This window comes from Trichosurus vulpecula, chromosome 1 (genome assembly GCF_011100635.1).
Source record: "Trichosurus vulpecula isolate mTriVul1 chromosome 1, mTriVul1.pri, whole genome shotgun sequence".
In the NCBI taxonomy this organism is placed as follows: Eukaryota; Metazoa; Chordata; class Mammalia; order Diprotodontia; family Phalangeridae; genus Trichosurus; species Trichosurus vulpecula.
In genome coordinates, this window is record NC_050573.1 from 329,701,107 (window position 1) to 329,714,161 (window position 13,055).

A 13,055-nucleotide genomic window follows, 5' to 3' on the forward strand; every position below is an offset into this window, starting at 1 on the left:
AATATTCCAAGAGATAGGTTTTCTGGGTAATTAAAAATCAATTTATTATTTAGGCTAGCAAATTATCCATAAATTGATGGTAAGTGGTATCTCCCAGTAACCAAAGATAAAACCATGGAGATCCCTGAATGCTTAAATACCTTTGGGGGAAAAAATGTGACCCTGACAGGTGAAAAATCAACCCAGATTGGTGAACAATTAGTGAGTGGGTAGGCTTTTTCTAGTGAGGGGGTAGGCTAAACACCCTCAGTCCCTTCCAGCTCAGAATTTGACTAGCTCATGAAACTCAGCAGCCTGTACCATGCTGGACCAAAAATAAAAAATCCATCTTCACATAGAACACTCCTCTTAAACAATGTGGGTTTTTAAGGACATGAGTCTAATGTTTTCAATTCTGGAATTCACCTAGATTGGATTATATTTGCGCTTTAATCAGAAGTAAGTTTTCTTAGTTGGGTTGAGTCCTGCCCATGATTGAGGAGAAAGTTCCAGGAGAATTAGGCCAATCTCATAATCAGCCTTGTCCTTCAGACACTGACTGACTTACAAGGCCTGATCTCTGAATGAGGAAATAGAAAGAAAAAAAACCTCAATCCTAATTTGGTTATTAATAATAGAAAATAATCATTTCTTCCAATGTTCTTTTGCATATAACTACTAAACATTTTGCTCCTTCACCTTGGGCAATTCTATTAATCACTTAGACAATAGCTCAAATGCAATTGATAGCCCATCAGCTATAAATGTGCCCTCAGATTGCATATGTTGCTTTATTTTGTAATATATTTCACTAGATTATAGAGCTAGACTATAAGCTTCTTGAGAGTAAGAGCTGTGTTTAGCTATACTCACTAACCTGACACATATCCCATGTTCAGTGTATGTATATCTTATTATAATGTATTTTATTTTACCATATCATATTTTTATTGTATTTGGACAATAACATGTTAATGAATTCATATGCTTTGGCAGAGAAGGTTCTTTCGGGATCATCTAGTCCAATCCTATACTTCAAACAGGACTTCAAGGATCTATAATTTGGACAAGTGGCCATAAAACCTCTGGTTGGACACTTGTAGTGATGGAGAGCAAATTGACTTACAAGGGAAGGCAATCCACTCCATTCTTTAACAGCTCAAATTATTAAGTTGTTTCACACACTCCCTTTCTTATTTTGGTAGTAATAGGAACTTTAATTCTCTCTATCAAAATAAATGATGTCCCAAAAGGGAAGGCATGCAGGAGAACTTCAAGTTGTGTCTCAGCAATCATCCTTACATTAAACTGAGATGACTAATAACAACCAAGAATTGCCAATAATGTCCCACTCAGTTGCTAATGTGACTTTTTTAATACTGAAATAATTAGGAAGACATTGAGGTTCTTTATCTGTTCCTCCCCACCTCAAATAAAGAAATTTTCTTAGAAGTAACACAGCCTCTTAGAGGTCAGAGATGAAAATGTATGGTAAGATTTACGGTAAACATTTCTGAGTCTTCAATGAGATAGGTAATTTCTTGAAGTGGGAAAGTGACAGAGACCTGTTTTTATGAGGCCAGAGGAAGGCAAGAGAATCTATTGCTGTATTTATACAGTCTTGAAGTAGAGAACTGGGTCTATTGGAGACATTTTTATAACTATTGCAGAATGAAGATAGAGGATTGAAAAAAAAAGAAGTGAATTTGGGAAGTGAATAGACAGGTTAAGAAGATAGTGACTGATAATAAAATTCAGACATCTGAACCATGACTGAAAAGATAATTCTGGGCTTCTGGACATTGATAGAGAATTCCTTTAAGTTTTGGCAAAAGCATATTTGCCTAGAGTCTTGAAAACCTAATCATGTGGATTGGACTTTAAAATTAAAAACGAAAAGGCCTGAATACACTTTCCCTACAAAATTAGCAATCTCATTAGCATGAATGGTAAGGGACACAACATAGGAAGAATAACAGAAAATGAACAATAAACCAAAGATGATCATCTTCTAGAAGAGAGTGGATATGTATGTGGACTAAACCTATGTTTTCACTGTTATCAGAATCTACAAGGTAAGGAAATTCTTTCTACCAATACAGGTCAATAACATTCCTGAAATGTACAGTCTTAGCATTGCCTAGCTTTACAGCACTAAGGAGGTTATTTTAGTTGCCCTGAGTCATACAGCTAGTGCATATCAGAAGCAGAATTTGAATGGGCACCTTCCTAGTTCTGATGGCAGTTCTACATCACCACAAAAGATGCATACATAAAATGCATGATCAAAGACAGCAATATACAAATTCATAAAATGTGGTTAATGAATTGGTTGGTGGGTTATAATTAACAGAGCCATAAGTCCTTGATATCATCTATTCTTCTCTTCTTTGGCTTCCTCCCTACAATGTCCTACTCATTATAATCTTAAATTTCTAACTATCTATTCGCTCCTTCTCTGTTTTATACAAAGATGTCCAAGTATCCTTTATCCTTCAAAAAATTCCATGGGAGGCTAAAATTTTCTCAATCTACTACCTTTTACATCTCCCTGCTTTTATAGCCAAACTCCTAAAGTGTGTGTATATAAACACATATATACATACACATACACATGCAATATGTGTGTACATATACATATATATGCACATATGTAATGTATTTCTATACATGTGTGTAGAAGAGACATAAAGTATACATATATACACGTATGTGTGTGTGTGCGTGTGTGCGTGTGTGTGTGTGTGTGTGTGTGTGTGTATTCCTATTCTTTGTGTATCCTTCCTTTCCACTCATTCTCTTCTAAGTCTCTGGTAATTATGTAGCTTATCTTATAACTCAACTAAAGTGGCTCTGTCCAAGTTGACTATCTCTTAATTGAGACATCTGTTGGACTCTTTTTCATTCCTTTTACTTCTTCATCTCTTTGTAGCTTATGACAGGACCATGCTTCTCTCCTGTAAACCCTCTTCCTTGGGTTTTCCTGACATTGCTCTCTTCTAGTCCTTCTGTTACTTCTCTAGGCATTCCTCTTCAATTTCCCTTCCAAGATCACCAGCCATGATTTGCCCTCTAGATTAGAGTGTACTCAATACCCTGGACTTTCTTCTCTTTTCTGTCTACATTCTATTGGTTATCTCATCAATTCCCATTGTTGCAACTATTCTAAGATCTGTAGATCTATCTACAGTCTCTTGAGCTCCATTCATTCATTACCAGATATCTGTTGAATTTTTTCCAAATGTGTGTTGTAGAGGCATTTCAAATTTCAATATACAACTCCTTTACTTTCCCCCAAATTCACTCTTCTTTCTAATGTGCCTATTTCTCTTGAGAGAAGCACCACGTCCCGGAAATCCACATTCAAAACCTTAGAATAATCCGTGTCTCTTCACTCTCATTCACAACCACCCTTCATATCTAGTCAGTTACCAAGATATGGATTCACTTATACTACATATCTTACATCTATCTATCTCTCAATTTTTCTGTTTATCACACAACAACCAGACTAGTACAGTCCTTCATCACCTCTATCCTAGGCTACCGCAGACAAATTCCTGAAATACTGGTCTGATCATCACAATTTCCTGCTTAAGACACTAGTGATTCCCTGTCATCTAAAGGATAAAATACACACTCTTTTGACTTTGGAAAGCCCTTCACAATCTGGCTCTATTAACCTTTCTAGGCTTTTTCCATATATCACTTTCCTTCATGTACTTGGTTTTCTAGACAAACTAAACTACTATTAGATTCACACACACACACACACACACACGTATATGCACACTAGATATTGGTAAAGTATTTCTTTTAATATTTATTTATTTATTTAACATATTTAGTTTTCAGCATTGATTTTCACAAGAGTTTGAATTACAAATTTTCTCCCCATTTCTACCCTCCCCCCACTCCAAGATGAGGTATATTCTGGTTGCCCTGTTCCCCAGTCAGCGATCCCCTCTGTCACCCCACTCCCCTCCCATCCCCTTTTCCCTTCCTTTCTTGTAGGGCAAGATAAATTTCTACGCCCCATTGTCTGTGTATCTTATTTTCTAGTTGCATGCAAAAACATTTTTGTTTGTTTTTGAACATCTGTTTTTAAAACTTTGAGTTCCAAATTCTCTCCCCTCGTCCCTTCTCACCCACTCTCCCTAAGAAGTCAAGCAATTCAACATAGGCCACATGTGTACCATTATGTATAATCCTTCCACAATACTCATGTTGTAAAAGACTAACTATATTTTGCTCCTTCCCAACTCATCCCCCTTTATTGAATTTTCTCCCTTGACCCTGTCCCCTTTCGATAGTGTTTGTTTTTGATGACCTCCACACCCATGAGCCCTCCCCTCCATCATCCCCGCCATTTTTTTACTTCTTCCCTCTTCTTTCCTGTGGGGTAAGATTACCAATTGGGTATGTATGGTATTCCCTCCTGAGGCCAAATCCGATGAGAGCAATGTTCACTCATTCCCCCCTCATCCGCCCTCTACCGTCCTCCCACAGAACTGCTTCCTCTTGCCGCCTTTATGCGAGATAATGCACCCCATTCTATCTCTCCTTATCTCCCTCTCTCAGTATGTTCCTCTCTCATCCCTTAATTTGATTTTATTTCTTTTAGATATCTTCCCTTCATCTTCAACTCACCCTGTGTCTGCTCTCTCTCTCTCTCTCTCTCTCTCTCTCTCTCTCTCTATATCTATATATATATATCTATATCTCTGTATATATATATATATATATATATATATATATATACTATATATATATATATACATACATACACACACATTCACCCATATATATATATATATATACATAAACATATATGTATGGATATTCCCTTCAGCTACCCTAATACTGAGGTCTCATGAATCATACTCATCATCTTTCCACGTAGGAATGTCAACAAAACAGTTCACCTTTAGTAAGTCCCTAGCAATTACTTTTTCTTGTTCTGTTTCTAGATTACCTTTTCATGCTTCTCTTGATTCTTGGGTTTGAAAGTCAAATTTTCTATTCAGTTCTGGTCTTTTCACTGAGAAAGCTTGAAAGTCCTCTATTTTATTGAAAATCCATATTTTGCCTTGGAGCATGATACTCAGTTTTGCTGGGTAGGTGATTCTTGGTTTTAATCCTAGCTCCATTGACCTTCGGAATATCAGTATTCCAAGCCCTTTGATCTCTTAATGTAGAGGCTGCCAGATCTTGGGTTATTCTGATTGGGTTTCCACAATACTCAAATTGTTTCTTTCTGGCTGCTTGCAGTATTTTCTCCTTGATCTGGGAGCTCTGGAATTTGGCAACAATATTCCTGGGACATTTCTTTTTGGGATCTATTTGAGGAGGAGATCGATGGATTCTTTCAGTTTCTATTTTGCCCTGTGGCTCTAGAATATCAAGGCAGTTCTCCTTGATAATTTCTTGAAAGATGATATCTAGGCTCTTTTTTTGATCATGGCTTTCAGGTAGTCAAATAATTTTTAAATTATCTCTCCTGGTTCTATTTTCCAGATCAGTGGTTTTTCCAATGAGATATTTCACATTGTCTTCCATTTTTTCTTTCCCTTGGTTCTGTTTTATAATATCTTGATTTCTCATAAAGTCACTAGCTTCTACTTGCTCCAATCTCATTTTTAAAGTAGTATTTTCTTCAGTGGTCTTTTGGTCCTCCTTTTCCATTTGGCTAATTCTGCCTTTCAAGGCATTCTTCTCCTCATTGGCTTTTTGGAGCTCTTTTGCCATTTGAGTTAGTCTGTTTTTTAAGGTGTTGTTTTCTTCGGTGTATTTTTCAATATTTTTTTGGGTCTCCTTTAGCAAGTCATTGACTTGTTTTTCATGGTTTTCTCGCATCCTTCTCATTTCTCTTCCTAATTTTTCCTCTACTTCTCTAACTTGCTTTTCCAAATTCTTTTTGAGCTCTTCCATGGCCTGGGACCAGTTCATTTTTTTCTTGGAGGCTTTTGGTGTAGGCTCTTGCACTTTATTGACTTCTTTAGTCTGTATGTTTTGGTCTTCTTTGTCACCAAAGAAAGAATCCAAAGTCTGAGACTGAATCTTGGAGCGTTTTCGCTGCCTGGCCACATTCCCAGCCAATTATCTTGACCTTTGAGTTTTTCAGTGGGGTATGACTGCTTGTAGACTAGAGAGTTCTATGTTCCACATTTGGGGGGGAGGTGCCGGCTCTGGCACACCAGCACTGCTCCTTCCCCAAGAACCCCCAGTCCAGACTGGGCTTAGATCTTCAGCAGGCTGTGCACCCCTGCTCTGATCCGCCACTTAATCCCTCCCACCAGGTGGGCCTGGAGCCAGTAACAGCCGTAGCTGCCCCACCTCCACTGCCCCCGGGGCTGGAGGCCAAACCGGGAACTCCTTCTACTCCCGCAGCTTTTCCCACTAACCTTCTCCGCAGTCTTTGGTGTTTGTGGGTTGAGAAGTCTCGTAATTGCCGCAGCTCACTGAATCAGGACGCTAGGGCCCCCTCCGCCCAGCTTCTGGTCTGGATGGTCCACGCTGCTCAGGCTGGGCTCTGCTCCACTCCGTTCCCAGCTCCGTGTGGGATAGACCTCACCCAGAGACCATCCAGGCCGTCCTGGGCTGGAGCCCTGCTTCCCTCTGCTGTTTTGTGGGTTCTGCCGTTCTAGAATTGGTTCAGAGCCATTTTTTATAGGTTTTTGGAGGGACTTGGTACGGAGCTCATGCTAGTCCCTGCTTACCACCCACCATCTTGGCTCCGCTCCCTCGGTAAAGTATTTCTTAAGACTTAGAGAAAAAAGAATAAGATTCCAAGGCATAATGTCTTGCAGGGAAATGGAATCCTGAAAAATATTTTATTTGTCACAACCCTTCTGTACCTTTCATTCACTTCTCAGCTCCTTGCAATTTGGTTTGTTATCTCAAAACACTTCACTGAAATCACTACCACCAAGGTTACCAACAATCTCTTACTTGCTGATATTTTCTGTTTTCATTCTCCTTGGCCTCTTTGCAGCATTTTAATCTGTGGACAAGTCAACCCACTTTTTATGACATGCCATTGCTATCTGTAGATTCTGTCTTACATATCTGACTCAGTCTCCTTAGTATCCCTGTTGACTTATATACTATCTCCCATGCCCTGCCTATGGGTCTTGGTTCTATTTTATTTCCCTTTCTCTTTTCTCTCAATACTCTTTCCCAAGGGATCTCATCAGTTTCAGTGGATACAATAGTCGTATTTATTTGTATTACTTCCAGATTTTTGAGGGCACCACTGTTTTCCCTTTTAAATAAGTCTGCAATTATAGAGTCATCCTTGGCTCTTCTCTTCCTCTCCCACTCCACATGCAATCAGTTGTTAAGTCTTGTAAATTCTAACTCCACACTATATCTCATATCTGTCTCTTTACTACACTCATAAAATCACTATCCTACTTTGTACTTATATTACTTCCCACCAGGATATTTACAATAACTTCCATTAGGTTTCCGTATTTTCAGTTTCATCTCTTTTCCATCCATCTTCTGCACATCTGCCAAAATAAATTGCCAAAGGCATAGCTCTGATTAGATCTCTTACTTGCTCTAGATTCTTTAGAACTTCCTGTCTCTCTTTATGATGAAATACATACCCCTTAGCTTGGTGTTTAAATCTCTTCACATTAGAGGCCTTTTCCAACTTCTCTGTTGAATTTTACTTTACTCCATTTCACAAACTCTATGTGACAAGGGAGTAATAGAATAAACATGTTATTCTAACTTACCAGAATATTTCTCAAAGGGTTCATGGCATTTTAAAGTGATGTAGATCATTTTTATCTAAATCTGTTATTCAATGAATCATGTAAAATGGATTTTGGCAGACAACTTTCTGTTCATTTAATGAAGGTTAGACTCCTCACACTGCAAAATGAGTTGTTCCACTGGCAGGGCTTTTAAATGTACATAGCCACTGCATTAATGGTTATGGTGTAATGGATAGCTCAGGCACAGCCCTGAGTCATAGAAGGGAGACTTTTGACTAGAAGCATGAGATATATTTAGATCAGAAGTAGTAGGTATGGATAGGACAATTCTACTCATCATATCCCCTTCTCATTGATGACAATGAGAATAGTAACTGAGAGCTGTTTCAGTCTTCCCATTTTTTATTTCTTGAATGACCATGATTTTGGTATTTACCTGAAAGGGCACACTCTTCATTAATTAGATGAATTAAATATTGAAAGCACCAGCAAATATGATTTTATTGAAGAGAATAAGGGGGGAAATGCTAAAGAGACAAATGAGACTGCAGATATCTGTTCATACTCCTGGTTCTTTCAATGTTTATTTAATATTTTTATTTTTTTTCCCAGTTACACATAAAAACATTCATTTTTTTAATTTGAGTTCCAAATTCTACTCCTTCCTCCCTTCCCATCCCCCCCGCATTGAGAAAGCAAACAATTAGATATAGGTTATACCTGTGTTGTCTTGCAAAACATGTCCATACTAGTCATATCGTGAAAGAAAACGTAGATAAAAAAACCCTGAAGAAAAATAAAGTAAAAGAAAAATATATTTTAGTCTGTATTCAGACTCCATGTTCTTTCCTGGGGGTTGGATGGCATTTTTTCATCATAAGTCCTTGAAAATTATCTTATATCATTGTATTGCTGAGAATGGCTAAATCATTCATGGTTGGTCATCTTACCATATTGCTGTTACTTTGTACAGAGTACATTTCACTTTGAATCAGCGCATGCAAGTCTTTCTAGATTTTTCTGAGAGCATCCATCCTGCTCTTCATTTCTTGTAGCACAATAATAGTATTGGATCATAATTACATATCGCAATTTGTTCAGTGATTCTCCAAGTGATGGGCATCCTCTCACTTTCCAATCCTTTGCCACCAGAGAAGAACTGCAATGAATATTTTGTACATATAAGTACTTTTCCTTCTGCTTTTTTTAAATCTCTTTTGAAATACAGATCAAGTAGTGATATTCCTGGGTCAAAGGGCATGCATGGTTCTGTAACCCTTTGGGCATAGTTCTAAATTGCTGTACAGAATGGTTGAATCAGTTCATAATTCCACCAATAGTGCATTAATGTCTCATATTTTCCACATCCCCTCCAGCATTTGTCATTTTTTCCTTTCTATGCTATTAGCCAATTGAATTAAGTGTGAATTAAGTAATTATGTAGTATCACATAATTGTTTTAATTTGCATTTTTCCAATCAATATTGAGTCAGAGCATTTTTCACATAGTTATAGATAGCTTTGATTACTTCATCTGAAAATTTCATATCTTTTCATCATTTATCAATTGAGGAATGTCTCTTATTTTTATAAATTTAACTCAGTTTTCTATATTCAAGAAGTGAGGCCTTTATCAAAGAAACTTGCTTCAATTTTTTGCAGTTATTATTCCTAACTGGACTTTTCTGTATCCCATTCCACCTACCCTCGCTGTTTATTTTATCATCTCTCTCCTTTCATCCTGTCCCTCCTCAAAATTGTTTTTCTTCTGACTACCTCTTCTCCCAATCTGCCCTCCCTTCTATCAACCTTCACCCCCTTCTTTTATCCCCTTCCTCTCCTACTTTCCTGTAGGGTAAAATAGATATCTTTATCCAACTGAGTGTGTTTGCTACTCCTTCTTTGAGCCAATTCTGATAAGAGTAAGGTTCAGTCATTCTGCTTCTCCTACCCCCTCTTCCCCTTCACTGTAGAACTTTTTCTTGCTTCTTTGATATGAAATAATTGACTATATTCTACTTTTCCTTTTCTCTTTCTCCCAGTACATTCCTCTCTCACACCTTAATTTTATTTGTTTACATATCATCCCTTCATATTCATCTCATATTTGTGCCTTCTGTCTACATATACTCCTTCTAACTGCCCTAATAATGAGAAAGCTCTTATGAGTTACGAGTATCATCTTCCCATATAGGAATGTAAAAAGTTTGATCATAATAAGTCCCTTATGATTTCCTTGTCCTGTTTACCTTTTTATGCTTCTCTTGAAAGTACTTGAAAGTCAAATTTGCTATTCAGTCCTACTCTTTATAACAGGAATGCTTAAAAGTCCTTTATTTCAGTGCAGAGCCAAGATGGTGGCTGGAAAGCATGGGCTAGTGTGAGCTCCCCCTGCCCCCTCGAGTCCCTCCAAAAACCTATAAAAAATGGCTCTGAACCTATTCTAGAACTGCAGAACCCACAGAACACCAGAGAGAAGCAGGGCTTCAACCCAGGACAGCCTGGATGGTCTCTGGGTGAGGTCTATTCCACATGGAGCTGGGAGCTGGGAGCTGGGAGCTGGGAGCGGAGCAGAGCAGAGCCCAGCGTGAGTGGCTCCGACCAACCAGACCAGGAGCTGGGCAGAGCAGGCCCTAGCTCCCTGAATCAGTGAGCTGCAGCAGTTACCAGACTTCTCAACCCACAAACACCAAAGACAACAGAGAAGGTTAGTGGAAAAAGCTTCGGGAGTGGAAGGAGTTTGTGGTTTGGCCACCACACCCGGGGCAGTGGAGGTGGGGCACCTATAGCTGCTGTTGCTTCTGGCCCCAGGTCCACCTGGTGGGAGGAATTAAGTGGCAGATCAGAGCAGGAGTGCACAGCCTGCTGAAGATCTAAGCCCAGTCTGGGTTGGGGGTTCTTGGGGAAGGAGGACTGCTGGTGTGGCAGAGCTGGCGCATCCCCTCCAAACATGGAACATAGAACTCTTTAGTCTACAAGCAGTCATACCCTGCTGAAAAACTCAAGGGTCAATTTAGTTGGTTGGGAATATGGCCAGGCAGTGAAAATACATCCAGATTCAGTCTCAGACTTTGGATTCTTTCTTTGGTGACAAAGAAGACCAAAACATACAGCCTAAAGAAGTCAACAAAGTGCAAGAGCCTACACCAAAAGCCTCCAAGAAAAACATGAACTGGTCCCAGGCCATGGAAGAGCTCAAAAAGGATTTGGAAAAGCAAGTTAGAGAAGTAGAGGAAAAATTGGGAAGAGAAATAAGAAGGATGCGAGAAAACCATGAAAAACAAACGAGACCCAAAAACATACTGAAAAATACACTGAAGAAAACAACATCTTAAAAAATAGACTAACTCAAATGGCAAAAGAGCTCCAAAAGGCCAATTAGGAGAAGAATGCCTTGAAAGGCAGAATTAGCCAAATGGAAAAGGAGGTCCAACGGACCACTGAAGAAAATACTACCTTAAAAATGAGATTGGAGCAAGTGGAAGCTAGGGACTGGATGAGAAATCAAGATATTATAAAACAGATCCAAAGGAATGAAAAAATGGAAGACAATGTGAAATATCTCATTGGAAAAACCACTGACCTGGAAAATAGTTCCAAGAGAGATAATTTAAAAATTATTTGACTACCTGAAAGCCATGATCAAAAAAAGAGCCTAGATATCATCTTTCAAGAAATTATCAAGGAGATAATTTTCCCTGATATTCTAGAACCACAGGGCAAAATGGAAATTGAAAGAATCCACCGATTACCTCCTCAAATAGATCCCAAAAAGAAATCTCCTAGGAATATTGTCGCCAAATTCCAGAGCTCCCAGATCAAGGAGAAAATACTGCAAGCAGCCAGAAAGAAACAATTTGAGTATTGTGGAAACCCAATCAGAATAACCCAAGATCTGGCAGCCTCTACATTAAGAGATCGAAGGGCTTGGAATACGATATTCCGGAGGGCAATGGAGCTAGGATTAAAACCAAGAATCACCTACCCAGCAAAACTGAGTATCATGCTCCAAGGCAAAATATGGATTTTCAATAAAATAGAGGACTTTCAAGCTTTCTCAGTGAAAAGACCAGAACTGAATAGAAAATTTGACTTTCAAACACAAGAAACAAGAGAAGCATGAAAAGGTAAATAAGAAAGAGAAATCATAAGGGACTTACTAAAGTTGAACTGTTTTGTTTACATTCCTACAAAGAAAGATGATGTGTATGATTCATGAGACCTCAATATCGTAGTAGCTGAAAGGAATATGCATTATATATATATATATATATATGTGTGTGGTGTGTGTGTGTGTGTGAGTGTGCATGTATGTATATATGTATGTGTATGTATGTATGTATATATATATATATATATATATATATATATATATATACAGAGAGAGAGAGAAGACACAGGGTGAGTTGAAGATGAAGGGAAGATATCTAAAAGAAATAAAATCAAATTAAGGGATGAGAAAGGAATATATTGAGAGAGGGAGAAAGGGAGAGATATAATGGGGTAAATTATCTCACATAAAAGTGGCAAGAAAAAGCAGTTCTGTGGGAGGAGGGGAGAGGGCAGGTGAGGGGGGAATGAGTGAATCTTGCTCTCATCAAATTTGGCCTGAGGAGGAAATACCATACATACTCAATTGGGTATCTTACCCCACAGGAAAGAAGAGGGAAGAAGATAAAAGGGGGGGGGGATGACGGAGGGGAGGGCAGATGGGGGTGGAGGTAATCAAAAACAAACACTTTGGAAAAGGGACAGGGTCAAGGGAGACAATTCAATAAAGGGGGATGGGTTGGGAAGGAGTAAAATATAGTTAGTCTTTCACAACATGAGTAATGTGGAAGGGTTATACATAATGATACCCATGTGGCCTATGTTGAATTGCTTGACTTCTTAGGGAGGGTTGGTGGGAAGGGAAGAAGGGAGAGAATTTGGATCTCAAAGTTTTAAAAACAGATGTTCAAAAACAAAAAAAAAGTTTTTGCATCAACTAGAAAATAAGATACACAGGTAATAGTGCATAGAAATTTATCTTGCCCTACAAGAAAGGAAGGGAAAAGGGGATGGGAGGGGAGTGGGGTGACAGAAGGGAGGGCTGAATGGGGAACAGGGCAACCAGAATATACCTCAGCTTGGAGTGGGCGGGAAGGTAGAAATGGGGAGAAAATTTGTAATTCAAACTCTTGTGAAAATCAATGCTGAAAACTAAATATGTTAAATAAATAAATTTTAAATTTTTTTTAAAAAGTCCTCTTTTTCATTGAATATCCATTTTTTTCCCTGAAGGATTATACTCCATTTTGCTGGGCAGGCAGTTTTTTTGTTGTAATCATTACTGCTCTGCTCCAGAAT